Here is a 15,636-nt window from a genome sequence, read left to right on the forward strand (position 1 = left end):
TTCAAAATGCACTATCTTAGGGGCTAGGAAGCCAAAAGATAAGTAACATGAACACAGAATTTATTATTTTTTTGAAGAGTGCTATTTTGAAAACAGTTTCTTGATTTATCTTGGGCATTTGACTGACATCTTTTTTGTTTAACACTTGCTGTTGGCAGGAGTAGAGTTTTCATTTCTCAGCGGTTCTTCTGATTTCTGCTGTGCAGCAAAGTGAACATCTCTGTCATTTTCATCCAGAAGAATCATCTTCTTTCTTTAATGCTATTGTTGCTATTGAAGTAAGCAAAAGTGTTGCAAGTAATTTCAGAACTGACCTTAACAAAAATATATTTTGGATATCTAAGCAGAGTCTTTCAGACTGTGCCACTCTGGACGTCTTGTGCAGCACGGTTAAATCATCATTGTTATTCTTTTATTCCCTCTGTATAAATAAAACAGCAGCATAAAAATCTTTTTGATGTCTAGGATAGTGTATGGCGTCACAGGAAAACTAAGGAGGTCTTCTAAGCTGATTAAATAAAACCAACAAGAGTCACAGGAGGGAAGGGAGGAGGGAAAACACTTGCTCGCCTGATCTGAGATGTTTGCAAAAGCTGCAGTAATTCTCCACCAGTTAAGGATTGAAGTTTCCCTGGTGGACTGATGACCTTTGATGTGATAATTGCTGGTTTTCCTGAAACTCCCAAAAGAGGGCATGTATAGTAGGGTTAGAATAAAAAGGGATAAATATTAATGAAGCATTGGATTTTCATTCAAAACCAGCAGGAGCCAAGCAGTTAAACGCTCCTTTTCATCCCATGAAACAGGATATAAACTAAGATCCCTATAATATTTGCCACACAACTTACAAACCCTAATCTCTGAGTAGTTTTACAGTGTCATGTATCTCTGTGGGTACAAGCTTATTCTGTTGTTGAAAAGTTCATTAATTATCTTAGATTTTTCTTCTTTTGAAATTGTCATATAAATTAAAGTTTAATTTTTTTAAGTATTGAGTTTTTGCCTCCAACGTAACACATACATAAGTGTCAGGGTATTAATTTTCCATTAAGTGACCTTAGAAGTTTTATTCTTCAGGTGAGGCTGGAGAAAGTGCCCTAGGATAAATGGTGAAAGTATTATCCTTCTTTTGTTGTGGTTCACATGAAAGTTTTTATCCTTTACCTGAATCCCAGTTGATCCTAAGTTACTGCTTTTCAGCATCCACTTGCACACAATTCACTGTCATGTGCTTGATCACAGAAAATAGCAGGGATATGTGCTATAGTTAGTATGCAATTTGCTTGCTCTTTCACAAGCTGGGTGAAAAAAAAAGTGTTTGCAGAGTAAAAAGAGTAACTATAAGCCCATTGCTTACCACAACAACTTTTTCTAGTTGTCTGGGGGTTTTCTTGGGTTTTTGTTTGGGTTTTTTTTTGTAATAGAGACAGATAGTTTTATTTTTCTGGCGAAGTTACTTTCCTCTGGAGCTAATTGTTGTTGTAGTTAGTAGGTGAAAAGTTACTTAAGAGTTTGCCAAAAGGCTTACAATCTCCATTTAGATTTAATTTGCATGTCTGTCATGGCTTGGAAAAGATTGAGTATTAGCCTTTCCTCTAGCATGTCAGTCATATTGTGCTGTTATCTTGAAGTATTTTAAAGACAAATAAAATTGAGATTTTCAGACTGATTAAGTGGTGTGACTGCAAAGGCATTTTTGCATTGAAGAAATGTCTTTGTTATAGCAGCCATCATATCTGACCTGCTCCCTAGGTCAATAAAGATGAAGGGCTCTTGGTCTGTGGCAGAAGAAACTCATTGTGGCTCACGACTGGCCCTGCTTTCACATGCATACACTTACTGCCAGCCTAGCAACATGCACCTTCTCTCCAAATGATTAATATAGCATCAAATGAGACATACTGTTTCACTGGAAAACATCCTTGTGAGGCTGGCTGAAATGGGAGGTTAAATATCAAAGGGCTAACACAAAGAAAGGGACTGATCAAACAACTAGACTATTCTGTGGTTTACATGGGTTATTTTGCTGATGATTAGGTAAAGAAAAACCTGCTGAGATGAAGAGTAAGCAATTACATATTGAGGAAACTCTCATACTTATTACCTTATTAGTAGTATTCATGGACTGAGAGACCCTCCGCAGGGTGATCCCTTGCTAATTCCTTATCGACAGCGGCTTTGATGTGCATACATTATGTGATTTTCTTGGAGGAAAAGGCAGGAGTTGTTCACTGAATACATAACCACCTAGCATCCAAGGAAAATTGCAGAAGTGAGGAAACCTTTGTAAATAAAGAAGGCTGCATGTTAACTAAAGCGTGTATCTCATCTTCAGCTGTCAATGTAATTTCCTAGAAGGCTGGTTAATAAAAAGAATAAGAAAAGTAATAAAAATCATAACCACTGGTTAGTTCAAGACAGAATAATTGCCAGATTGTGAGGGAGACACTACAATGTCAGCACAGATGACAACATCAGTGATAGCTGGTTGTGGAAGTAGAGAAAACTTTGATTACTTGATCACAAAAGTTTCCTTTTACTGAATTTTTGGTGTGTTACATGTACAGATAAGACTTGGAAAAATGATACTTGACAAACATTTTCACTAGAATAGACATTCCTGGTTCTTCCTATGTGAGATACTGCTTTCTCTCTGGTAAGGAACCCTGCCTCTACGCTGACAGTCATTTTAAACTCCTTTCCTGCTCCAGGGCAGGGGAAAGGTGCTTGAGAAAAATTAGGTTCAGATGTGAGTTGATATTTGGATGTGATTTAGATAGACTCAAATACAATGGTGGAATGGAAGAGGACATCTTACCTGTGCCTGTGTCAGTAATGAACCAAAAAAACCCAACAGATGGTGACTACTTTTCAAATGCCAGCAAGTGTTTCTCCTTAAGGCACAAGCCTGTTGTGAGGACTTTTCTCTGTGGCAGCACATAGTCTAGGGAACCTGTGAACAAAGTAGCTCAGTAATACCAATAACCTGGTTGTGGGATCAGCAAATTCATCTGGCATAACTGTGCTAATTTACAGTTGTTCAAGATGTGCTGCATTTGCTGCAACAGGTGACGTGCTCATTTAACATGATGAAGTTGCCAAGATAGCCCACAACACAGCAGCAAGCAGATTTTAGTCCTCACTGTTATTGTCATTACTGAAGTCTGAATGCCCTATAGATCATGCAATTTAGAATCACTCTGTCTTCAAAGAGAATGTTGAGGATTTAAATGTAGAAGGTCTGATGGCTGCATATTTATATGTGGCAGAGAGCCATAACAGCTGAAGATTGCAAAATAAACTTCTCTGAAAATTTTGTATTAGTAGATAGATAAATATCAGTAAATCTTTTCAAGTTCCCTTACTTAGCTCCTAAGGTAATGCACATCTTACATTACTGAAGGTCATGATTTGAGCCCTGCCAGCTGCTAAGCCCCATGGAGCTGCTCACTCACTCCCACCCATCAGAATGGGGGAGAGAATAAGAACAGTAAAATGGAGAAAACCTGTGGTTTGAGGTAAAGACAGTTAATGACTCTGTAAAGAAGGATAATAATGCTACTAACACTCATACTAATAGAATTAGAATACACAAAAAAAGTGATGGACAATGCAATTGCTCACCACTCAGTGACCAGTATCCAGCCCGTTACCAAGCAGCAGCTTCCAGCCAGCTTTTCCCCAGTTTATATACTGAGCATGATGCCATATGTTATGGATTATCCCTTGGATCAGCTGTCCCATCCCAACTTCTTGTGCCCCTCCAGCCTTCTCACTGTCTTCAGCATGAGAAGCTGAAAAGCCCTTGACTTCGTATCAAAATTACTTAGCAACAACTGAAAACATGCAATGTGCTCTCAACCTTGCTCTGGACTAATCCCAAGACGTAACACTATACCAGCTATGAGGAAGAAACTAACTAACTAACTAACTAACTAACTAACTAACTAACTAACTAACTAACTCTATCCCAGAAGAAGCCAGGACACACAGTCTGTCTCACATCACTACAGTATAGAGCAGTAAGTGAAATGATGCTTTTACTTTGAACATTGATTCAAATATGGCATTGTCAGCTTATCATTTATCTTAATAATTTCTGAACAGTGTGTGATCATTTTACAAGTAACAAGATGTATTAAGTGTAAGACAGTATTAGCTCAAATGCAAGGTTGATGAATGGGAGTTCAGGAATACATCATCAAGGAGTCTTACCTGAATGATCATCAAGGATCCAAGTTCATGGTCCAGTCTAGCTTGACATGTTATCATCCCAAATAAATTAATGATTGGTGTTGGTTTTGAAAAGTCTGTCTGGTATAACATCCTCAGTCGTAATATCATTAGGTTTTAAGGCAGGCCTTGTACTTATGACTCCTAATTAAATAATTTAATATTACAGGGATGTATGATCTGCATTATATCTTTCATTAAGGGTAAAGATGGCCAGAGGATGACAGTTTAGCTTTCAAGGATTCCAATTTTTTTCATTTCACAGTGCAATGGAAACAAAAGAATTCCAGTGCTTTTTGTTTTTTCCTTTCAATAGCATGAAATTTTATTGAAATTCATTTTCAGATTGAAAAGTAAAGGTTTTCCATCTGAGTGTCACACTGGGGAGTAAGCAAAAAGCTTAGTCTGAAGTCAGACTAGTCAAGCTGATCCTTCTTCATTTTAGTTTCAGTGCTATTGTGTTGATACCAGTGATAATCAATTAACTAATCTTTCCATGGTAAATCAAGGAACACTTATGAAGTTTCTTGCATAACTTTTCTGATATGTAAGAAAACATGAAAAAATACTGGAAGTGTTATATTCCATGTATCATTTACAGAGAATGACAGATTAAAAATTTGTCCAAAAGTCCTATTCAACAGGATATTTCCATAACAGATGGCATGAGGAGTAGTTTTTCAAGCCTTAGGCAGGTATTAGATGCTAACTTGTGACATCCATCACACAGTCTAGGAGATCCATCTGATTCACACTAGTCAATCAGCTGCCTTGGTTTTAAGCAATTTCACACTAAAAAGAAAATGTATTAGCAATAGCTTTTTTGGTATTTGGTTACAGCTATTTGCCTCCTAAAATTGCCTTCCCACTGTGTCCTCACCTGTAAGCTAAAACCTCTATCATTTGACTGTTAACAATGGATATACATATTGCATAGTTGCTGAACTGAATGTTAAAGCATAGAAGATAGGGTAATTTATAATAAGGCTCCTCTTTATCATGCTGGTAAAGGTGATTTGTGAAATTCTACTGTATCACAGGTCCTGGTTGCTGTTGTTTACACCACTGCACACACACTAGCTAATTCTATGGTTTTACCTGTCAAAATTTCCTGGTGAAATGTAGTTGCCCACTACAACTTTTAGGGAAAATTTCCTGAAGTTATAGACAACGTTTTTGATTCTCATTCAGCCAGATAGATCCTTGTTCAGCTACTTACAACTGATCCTGTTGCTGCCTGTGTGTGTCACAGCCATGAGGCACCGCTGGCTCTGCCTGCCCTGCCCACCCTCTGGCAACTTCACCTCCCTGCCTATGGCCAGGACCCCGTTTCAGCCTTCTGGGGTTCCCCACCTCTGCCAACAGTTCAGGACTCCAGTTCAGCCCTGGAATGGAGTCCTGTAGGCTCGTCCCAGGCATTCCCCAGCATGGCCTGTGCCTGTCCTCATCCCCAGGGAGCCAGGGGTGCCTCTGTGCCATCCTCACGCCCTGCTGCTGGCTGTGGGCTAGGATGGGACAGGCTGCCAAGATCCTGCCTGGCTGCTCCTGGCCATGGCCCACAGGGCCCACACGGTGTCCTGAAAACGTGCCCATAGGTGCTGCTGGAAAGACATGAGGATTTCATTTGCACATACATAAAAATTACATTAGCAGGTGTAGGAAACAGATGCCAATGCTCAGACATTTTGTCATATCTCTTCCCCAGCTCTACCCAGTGAAAAGAGGAATATGTAACTCAATATTGTAATAAAGGCCTATTTTGGTAAGGAAAATCAAGCGAGGAAATGTGCAAGAGTTTAACAAATCATTGAAATCTTAACATAAATGCCTCTGACAGAGGTCAACAGAGCTTTTTAAATGTAGGAGATAATGGAAACATAAGTTGGTGTCATATGATACTTTAGCACAATGCATTTTTCATTTCAGATTCTTTCTCCTTCTTCATACCCTGAAATGTTTGGTATATTTTTGACCAAATTTAAACATGTCTATAATCTGACCATATTATACCAGGCTGGGGAAAAGATAAGTTTCTAGGAACTTTCAATAAAATGGAAAAACACAAAGGTGGAGTAACACAAGCAGGGGACAGAGTGTGGGTTATGCACTGTGCTCTGTGGGTGCTGTCACCCACATCCTCAAAGTTGGGAGGGGATTTAGGGTGTCCAAAACCACCTTGATTTTAAAAGAGGTGCTAAGGAGAGCCACGAATTTCATAAAAACACATTATAAACTTGAATAAAAGAACAAACATATGAAGATGCTGTATTATCAGGGCATCATCTTTTCTTCAATGCAGAATTGTTTTGTGGTGCCTCTCTGCATGCCATCACCACCACAGTAAGTGGTTTTCCCAAGCAGTTTTGATACTTTTTTCATGCACAAATTGTCATATCCAGATATGCATCAGGACACTAGACACATATTACAGAGTATTTTCAGTCCTGAAATTTTTCTGTGTTAATGTCCAGTTCTGAATTCTTGTTTGTGCAGAAAACACTGGGGATTATGCCATAGCCTCCTTGTGGACTTTTTCTGAAACTTCTGTTCAAAAGGCGTTGTTTGCTCTTCACTATAAGCCATGGAAAGCACCTTTAATTTTAGAGGGAATTTATTTGGAGTCTGTATTAATCTAAGGAACCTGTGACTCTGACCCTCAGTCTCAGACTATGTACTAGTAAGACCTTGTGATCAGAGCTTGTCTCTGTGAGTAACCTGTACTTTTGGGAAGAATTAATAACTTCATTTCTGGGGTAGAAAAACTCTGGGAAAGACACTAATCAGTGTGTGGTTAACAGATGATAATGACATCTCAAGAACAATATACTTTTTGATAAATTTTAAGATATTGAAATATAAAAATGATTTGTAAAATTTAATGCATGCAGAGCTGGTTATGATTTGACTTCTTTTTTAGGAGACTTTTCCTATAAAACTGCTTTATTGTAGTTACAAATTTTTCATCAAAATTTCTTAAATTAAATCTAGAAATAAACATATTTTGCAAATGCAATGCAATAGAAACTGTGGAAAATTGTCATGATTCACCATCTGCAGCCCTGTGTTTAGAGTTTTGCAGTCTTCCAAGAAATGAATAAGCAGTCCAAATGATATTTTAAGGAACAATTGGAACTTGTTGACAGTGTTAAAAATTGAAATTCCATATTTTAAAGCAGTATCTGTTTCACATAGTGAGACAGGGAATGTAGCATTTAAGCTGCCTTCATTTAGACTTTAAAATCAGTCATATGGGACATAAGGGGTCCCTCTGGAAAACTATTCGTTTAACTCAATAAATTACTCATTTTTGCTTGTTTATTTTAAAGGACAACATAGACAGGAATGTATTCATGGCAGATGAATTAGCTCCTGTATTATGAGCATGCAGTGTGGTTAGTGTGAAACATTTACACCACCCAGCTCATCAGAAACCAGTGAGATCATTTGTTTCATTCCAACTGTGCTCTTTGGGTTTACATGGGGCCTGGGTATTTCAAATCTCTCTTTTCTCGTACATAAAGTTGTACTTTCTTTCCAAGTCCCAACTGCTCTAACTTTTTTATTAAGAAGAGAAAAAAACCACCAGAAAATATTTTAAAATTGGGTTTTATTTCTGGTGAAGAAATGACCACTGAAATAATTTGAGGCCTTTTCCCCATTTCAAAGGACAAGGATAAAACCTGAAATTTTGGCTAGTTCCTTCGACTGAGAAACAAAATTTAGCCTTTAGCATTTAAGAACTCTAAATAGGGGGACAAATATCAGGAATTTCTTATAAACTGTGTACAGTGATGAAATAGGCAGAACCGAAAGCCAGTAGAAAGGGTCTCAGACTTGTGGGCAATGACAGACACAGATGTTGCTCCTTGATGCTACTGTATACTAAATTCTAAGGGTTGTCTTAAATAGTATTGCAGCTCCAGGTTGCCAATACAGGAAAGACATCAATAAACTGGAGTGTGTTTGGCAGATGGCCATCAAGGTGCTTGGGGGCTGCAGTCCTTGTGCCATGTGAAGAAGTTAGAGGAGAAGTGTTGTTCAGCCTGGAGAAAGAGAAGCTTTTGGGGGGGTCCAACTAGAAAGAGGTTACTGATAAGACAGATTCTTGGCAGTCATCCATGGCAGGAGGACAAGGCAAGAAGGCAATGGACATAACTTGAAATATAAGACATTCAGACTGGGTCTAAAGAAGAACAAATTTCACCCTCAGAAGAGTTAAGCAGTGGAATAGGGCTCGAGAGCATCTGGGCAGTGTCCACCCTTGGGGTTTTCAAACATGACTTGGTAAAGCCCTGAGCAGCCTGGTCTGACCTCACAGCTGAGCCTGCTAAGGACAGAGGAGTGGATTCTCTATTGGTCTGAACATTCCTGAATTGGGTCATTGACACAGTCTATGAGACACCTTTCATATAAGAACAGTTTATCTACATTTAGGGAAAAAACCCCCAACCATCCAGTTAAGCAAACATTGATGTTTGATAATCACTGTAAAATGAGATGCCTCTTAAATTCCTTCCTACACAAAATGAAGAAAAATTCTGTGGTCCTGTTCTTTGCCTTTCTAACTCCTCTCAATTTTCTGGGACCAACTTCCTATACATCCCAGTCCTTGACATTCCTGATCCATGCTGCATTATTCAGAAGCTTCTGCCTAATGAGTACCAATTTGCATTCCCATCTTCCCTTCTCTGTGCATAATGCACAGTCCAGTGTTGCAACATAAGATTGACTGCCTGCTCCACCACTCCTAGAAAAAATAATTCAGTATGTGCTGAGCACCTGAGTAGAATCTTGGCTCATGAGCAGGCTTACAATTAATATAAATATATAATATGATATATAAAGATATACAGTTATTTATATTTGTAAAAAATAAAGATGGTATAAAATCATGTCTCTTCAATGCTAAATAGAAATTTTGCTTAATAAGAAATGCATTGGAAACAAAAAAATGTTTGCCTCAATATATTCAGCTTCATCTTCCGTGCTTTAAAACTGTTCTCTCATCTACAGAAGCCAGTACTGTGAAATTGAAATACCTGTATGTGTACTTGAAAGATCAAGAAAATGTTTCCCCAGGCATTTTCACTAGGAAAATGAAGGTGCATTTATATGTGCTATCCCTTCAAAATGTTTTCTGAGATAAAGTTGTTCACAGAATAATTTCAGCAAGTCATTCTTGAGTTTTTTAGATCTCAGACTGAAGAGTATTTTCAAACAGCCCTTTGAGAATAGATTTTCAGAATTCAGGTTGGAATAATTGGCATTCTTCAGACAAAAAAGCTGTATATAGTATATTCTGTCCTTGAACAGGCAAATGTGACTCTAATTTCAGGCTTTTTTGACACAAGTTTTCAGATGAAAGCCAGTATTCTGATGCTTTGTACATTTTGGCCTTTCTTCATGTCCCATTGATGCTGAGATGTTTTCTGAAATAAAGATACCATAGATCTTAAAATATTGTTGCACCAGGAATGAAGAGCCTGCAGGAAGTTGTTTTAAGGAGCTGAGCAGTCCTGTTGAACACAAGAGACTTACCTCATTTGCACAGCAGGACATATATCAGAGGTTAAGTAAGTCTTAAGCACCTGGTTTGGCAATAAAATCCATTCATCCTTGCTCATATTTGCTGCCATTCCTGTACTAAACCATTTCCACCTGATAGGACAGGATGATGTGTAGATGACTTTCTGAGTTTTCCCATGGTGGGTCAGTCGCAGACACTCTGCAAATCTCCCTGAGCACACTCAGGTGTGTTCTTGAGTGGGGACTGTGGCATAGTGAGGTGAGGTGAGAGGACTGGTAGCTGGGGTTCTACCTTGTGTACCACCAGAAAATGGAGCTTGGGGAACTCCAAGGGCTTCCTGATTACAAAGGAGATAAAAGGTAAGGTTGATGGCGGGGTGGTGTTGTTCTGAGTAGGGCCTCAAGTCAATGCATCTTCTTGCTGACTAGTCTTTATGGAGCAGGATATGAAGCATGGTTTGTTTTTTGGGGTTGTTTTTTGTTTACTTGTTTTTGTAACAGGTTGTTTTGTTTGGTCTATCTGTTTACTATTAATAGTAGGCTGGTTTCTCTATAGTACAGGTTTGTCAGGGAGGAGTTTATTTGAAAACACATTTCTTGTCCTGTCAAGGAGCTTTTACATATATATCAGTGAAGGCAGAATTTATACTGTGCCAAGACTGGAAAAACTGCTTGACAAGAAGTAGCATAGTAGGAGAGATCTTGCTTTAAAAACAGAACTCAGGACCTGAGGCATGGGTGCATATCTTAGTAGCCCTATTAAATTCAGTTTGAACTCATTGAAAGTAAAACTCATTAGAATATTATGGGACTATATTAAAAAAATTTATTAGGCTAGGAGTGCAGACCTGAAAGTGCAAGAAAAAGTCAACAATCTGTAGGGGACCTAGATGCACAAGAAGACGTTTGCTGTATGTAAGCACACGAAGTGCTGGTGCTAAAATAAATTTACTTTCTGCACTGTAATATAATACAGAAAGTTTTCCGAAAGCACTTAGAACTGCCTGATTCCCCTGGCTATCCCGGGGATGGGACTTAGCTAAAGCCCTGCAGTGTTTCTGAGTCCATCCTCTGACAGTACAACTAAAAGTATATTTAGGTTCCTCTCCTAGAAATACAGGTGATGTTCCCTGTTTACATACATGCACCTGTGTAGATCCATACAGGGAATTCCTCCCCCTTCAGTCCTTACATAAACTCCTCTGGTGCCCATGAGCTGCTGTTGCTTTCCCTGGGCAGTCAGCAAGGAGAGTGGCCAGAGCAGCCTCGGGTCAGGCTCAGCTTCCACTCAAGGCCATCCACCCCCATGAAGGCACCACCTACCCTAACCCCTCCCTGTGACAACAGACATTTGGAGGAGGTCTAGAAAATAAACTTTATAAATGAAGAGTTTTCTCTCCAGAGGAGATGTGGAAAGCTACGGTCTTGCATGGTTTCTAAAGCCAGTGAACTTAAACAGGAATTTAAAGAAATGTGCAAACTGTGTTGCTGTTGTTCACCTCTGTGGTATGATCTCCCATTACAAGACTACTTACTGAATTGTCAGTGTGTTATTGTGTAGTATATTTTCATAATGCCCCACACTGCTGAAGTGAGCAAGTGGGCCATTATGCTATTTTTAGCAAAAATATGTGGGTTTAAAATAGAATTTTAAAATTATCTGAGATTCCCTCATATACAGAATTTAGTTTTTGTATTTGAAAAATAATTGGAGTCTTTTAGTAATTATATTACCTTCTAGCTGAAAAGCCACTTCCTTTAAAGATAAAAAAAAATCTGATATCAGAAGCCTGCTTGGAGGCTAGCACACATCTAATTATCTCTCTCAGTCTTAATTATTTAGCAAGTGCTAATAAACTGCACGTATCATGACACTCATGTGCAATAAGCATATAAATTTAATTTATTTTTTCCCTCTCTTTGAAGACTAACAGACATGGAATTCAATCACAAGGCAATGACATTATAGCCTCCAATATAACATGAGGTTTTAATAAGCCTCCTGTTTGCTGCACACATGTGCTTAAGACTGCCTGGAAACCAAATCAGTAGAAAAAAGGGATTACTTTAGATTACTTTGAAATATGCATTGTTTGAAATGGCCTCTGGTGACCAGCTTTCATGAATGGCTGATTTTACTTGCGGGGCACATCATCTGGCTCAATTATACCAGGCTCTTTTGTATGACAAGTGCACTCCTTGGCTGTGTTGAAATATGAAATTCTAAAACAAAGTAAATCAGATGGTGAGAAATAAATTTAGGTAACTGTATATTATTAGAAGTTTGTAACTTAACAGTGGACATTCTTCTTACTGAAAAATATGTGGGAATTTTGTTTTGAAACTTTCACATATTTGAAGTTAATATAAAAACATTAATTTTCATTTTCTTTAATGTTTTGTTCAGCTATATTAGCAGCATTAAAACAAAATACACATTTTTCTTTTCTCAAAGGTAGATCATTTCTCCTACACTTGTTTATTTTTAAAATGTTATTGGAGTTTGTTGTTTCACCCTAACAGATGAAGTGTTGGAAACTTCTGCCTACTAAGAATATCCCTTAACCTGTACAAAGTTATAAAAGTGGGTTAGCAAGCCTGCATTACACTTTCAAGTCACTGCAAGCTTTTTCCTTTCCTGTCGGTAACTGTTTGCAAAATTACAATGTAAAAACGTAATATAAGGTTATGATTCTCCCTACCTGCAATTACTTTAAATTATAGTTACTTTAAATTAATCTAGCCTGAGGCACTGAGGATCCATCATTAGAATACACAGATTACATTTGAAAGGGGAGAAGATATCTGATTGATTAGTTAAGTGTGTTGGAAATCCAATAGATAGTGATTAGATTAGACCCAGATAGGAACTACATTCTTTGTGTTCACTGTAAATCCTGTACTTTACAACCTAGATTAGGGGATTAACCTTTAAGAAGAAATGGTAAATCTTGCTTTTTCCTGACTTCTGCTGTACTGTAATTGTGTTTCCCATGGCTGCAGGCTCAATATTCCCACAGGAAACTGACCTGCAGATTTACACGGTCGTGCCTGGTAGCCCGAGATTGCAGTGTTTGCCTTTAAATACGAGATAGAAGAGTAACATGTGAGAAGAGCTTTAACATTGCTAAACTTAAAACAGTCATCTGTCAACAGCTTTTTCCACTGAAGTGCTTCACTGTATTAGTGAAAGTGAGAGTTGCTATTGTTGTTGTAGGGTGTTACAACCCTCTAGTCATCAAGGCAATATGATTTAAGGGAGAGATTTAAGACCTCTGAACTACTAGGTTGCTGGGTGCAGCTGAACATCTTGCCTTCCTGACCTTTTATTATGTAGTTTCAATCTGTCTGCACAATCTTCATGCAATTACTAATCTTATGAAGTTGCTAATTTTGTTGAGTCTCAAACCACACACTTGTGATGATTCACAGCATAGACCACGTGAGATTTGGAGAGGTCCATCCACCCTGTGACACAAACTTCAAAGATTCACAGAAGTTGTATGTGTGTGTCTCGGGAAACCCCTTTTACATTCTTTCACCCTGGAGTTTCCGTGTATGCAAAATGTTCTCAAATACAGCAGCAATGTCAGGTGGACCCATCTTAATTTAAAGCATATTACAGTGGTAGGAGTAAACCCTGAATCTGACATTTGTAGGGTCATGGATGGATGGAGGAAGCCACCTCCAGTTTACACGGTGCCACTGACAGTGGTTTCTGGCAGTATAGGCAGACTGGCAGGTTTTTGAAATTTTGCTGAGCAGGTGCCCAGCAAAGTGACCAATCTCCAAGGTCATATTGGAAATTACAAAACACTGACAATAGCAGAATCCCAACCCTGAATTAAGAGAGTTTTTCTAGTTGTTCTTTTCCTTTCTCTTTTCTTATTGAAAGTTAGATTTTAAGGAAACAGAGAACACTGGGATCATGTTCCTGTAAAAAAAGCTCATTAAAGCCAAAACTGTCAAGTCAGCAGGTCAGAGGTAAGATACATAGGAAGATGCTCTTCTGCCTGAGGTGAAGAAAGAAAGCTCATTTTCTTGTGGTGATTGATATCCAAGGATTTGTTTCTTTGAGAGGTTTTATCCATTTATTTATCAGAGAAACCTATAAGAAAAAAAAAAAAACAAAAACAAAAAACCAAGATTATTGTTTGCATAAAGAAAATGAAAGAAAACAACATAAGTGAACAATTGCAATGATAAGGTCTTCCACTACTTCTCCATGCATTTGATGTATTTTTGTGCAATTTCCTTGCATTTGTCAGAGAATTTTAAAAATGTCCTAAGTTGCAAAACATTTGTTTGTGGACTATTATCTTAATTACATACCACTATGTCAATTTATGGAAGCATGGAAATCTATCTACAGAGATCAAATCTGTAGGATACTAGATAGTGAAGAGGAACACAACACAAATAGATGCTGCACTAGGAGTTTATTTATTTAAGAACTCTGTGATACCTTACATTCTCAATTCACTGCACATATTTACTACTAATATGTGGGGAACAGAAGCCAGAATTCTCATTCTCATGTTTTCTGGTAGTACAAACCTGAGGGCAGTGACTGATACACCTGAGGGCTCTGCTGCCATGGTTTGGACTATATGATCTCCGGAGTTCCCTTCCAACCCTGATGATTCTGTGATTCTTAAGCTCCAGTGTTACAGTCCACATCATTACTAGTATTCTTGGTACTATTACCACTCTTTCCTTTATTATCTGATCCATTTTTGTTTCAAAGGAAAGGCCACTAGGACAGTGGGCCTTAACCTATTGTGGGAACTCAGCACATCCCTCCAGATGTCCAGAGTTGCCGAGAGCCCCGTCGGGGGGCTCGGAGACCCTGGCATGCTGCCCGGGACACCTGGTGGCTTGATTTTGATCCTTCCAATGAATTGCCAGCTTGGTATAGGGATGTGAAACCCGCACAGGTTTGAATGGTGTAATAATAAAGTATTCACAGGATGAAAATGAAGATTTTAGGATTTTTGGTGTGGGGGTTATGGGGACAAGATGGAGGAATCAGGGTGTGTCTAGTCCTTCTTCTTTCTTCTTCTTGTTCTCCATTTTCTGCTGTGATGTTGGCACTTTGGGATTGGTTTAGGGTAGAAATGCACTGTCTAACATGGGTGATAGGTATTGGGAATTAAAAGTAAATATGATATATGTAGTTTGTAGTATAAAAGGATGACACCGCCTCGGGGGCGGTCGGAGTGCTTGTGGCTGCCGTGCTGAGCAGATCTCGGCTGGGCAGAAAGAAAATCTTGTAGATAAGAAATAGTAAACAACCTGAAGAACAAAAAGTGAAGAGTCCAGACTCATTCTTCAGAGCACGGGCTGCCGCAGAACCATCCCACGCATCTCGGGGCAGAGAACATTCAGCCAACCCAAGACCTATGACTTTGGACAATACAATGCCTCAATGTTCATGCTCAAAAGAAAACACTAATGCAGAGAAAACAAAGTTGTTTTCCCTTTGTTACCCCTTGGTCATGAATTATTGATGTGGGGCATTGCATAGCACATGGTACTGGAGAGGGACGTATGTCCAGTATCATTACTCACTGTCCCCACATTTGATGTCAGATTTACAGACAGGAAATGTGTTCGTATAAGCCAAATTCCCCATGCAATGATACGTGGAAGACACGTTTGTAGATTATTGAATATGAATAAGTTCATATATCTTTAAAACTTATGATGGCATATTCATGTGCATACTCAGTGCCCCGTTTCATAAACAAAGTGCATGACTCTGGACAGATTTTATTGGCCAAACACAAAATGTCATTTTAAGTGAACTGAGTGAAAATGTGGACATAAGAACCAAGTGACAAATGCTCTTTTTTGAATACTGGCTGCCTTTTGCTG

General features: G+C 38.6%; 1 protein-coding gene across 2 annotated transcripts in view; it reads left to right on the top strand.

Annotated features, from left to right (window-relative positions):
• The window catches only part of SULF1 (sulfatase 1), a 123,445-nt gene that overhangs the window by 40,567 nt on the left and 67,242 nt on the right, over positions 1-15,636 (top strand). Inside the window, exon 1 of one of the 2 annotated variants that reach the window (XM_066563827.1) lies at positions 3,917-4,022. The exons of the other annotated variant lie outside the window; for it this stretch is intronic. The gene's annotated coding sequence lies outside the window, so the exon portion shown is untranslated. Of the gene's footprint in view, positions 1-3,916; positions 4,023-15,636 lie in introns of those variants that run through there. 2 annotated transcript variants of the gene reach the window in all.

Source organism: Molothrus aeneus, chromosome 1 (assembly GCF_037042795.1).
Source record: "Molothrus aeneus isolate 106 chromosome 1, BPBGC_Maene_1.0, whole genome shotgun sequence".
Lineage (NCBI taxonomy): Eukaryota > Metazoa > Chordata > Aves > Passeriformes > Icteridae > Molothrus > Molothrus aeneus.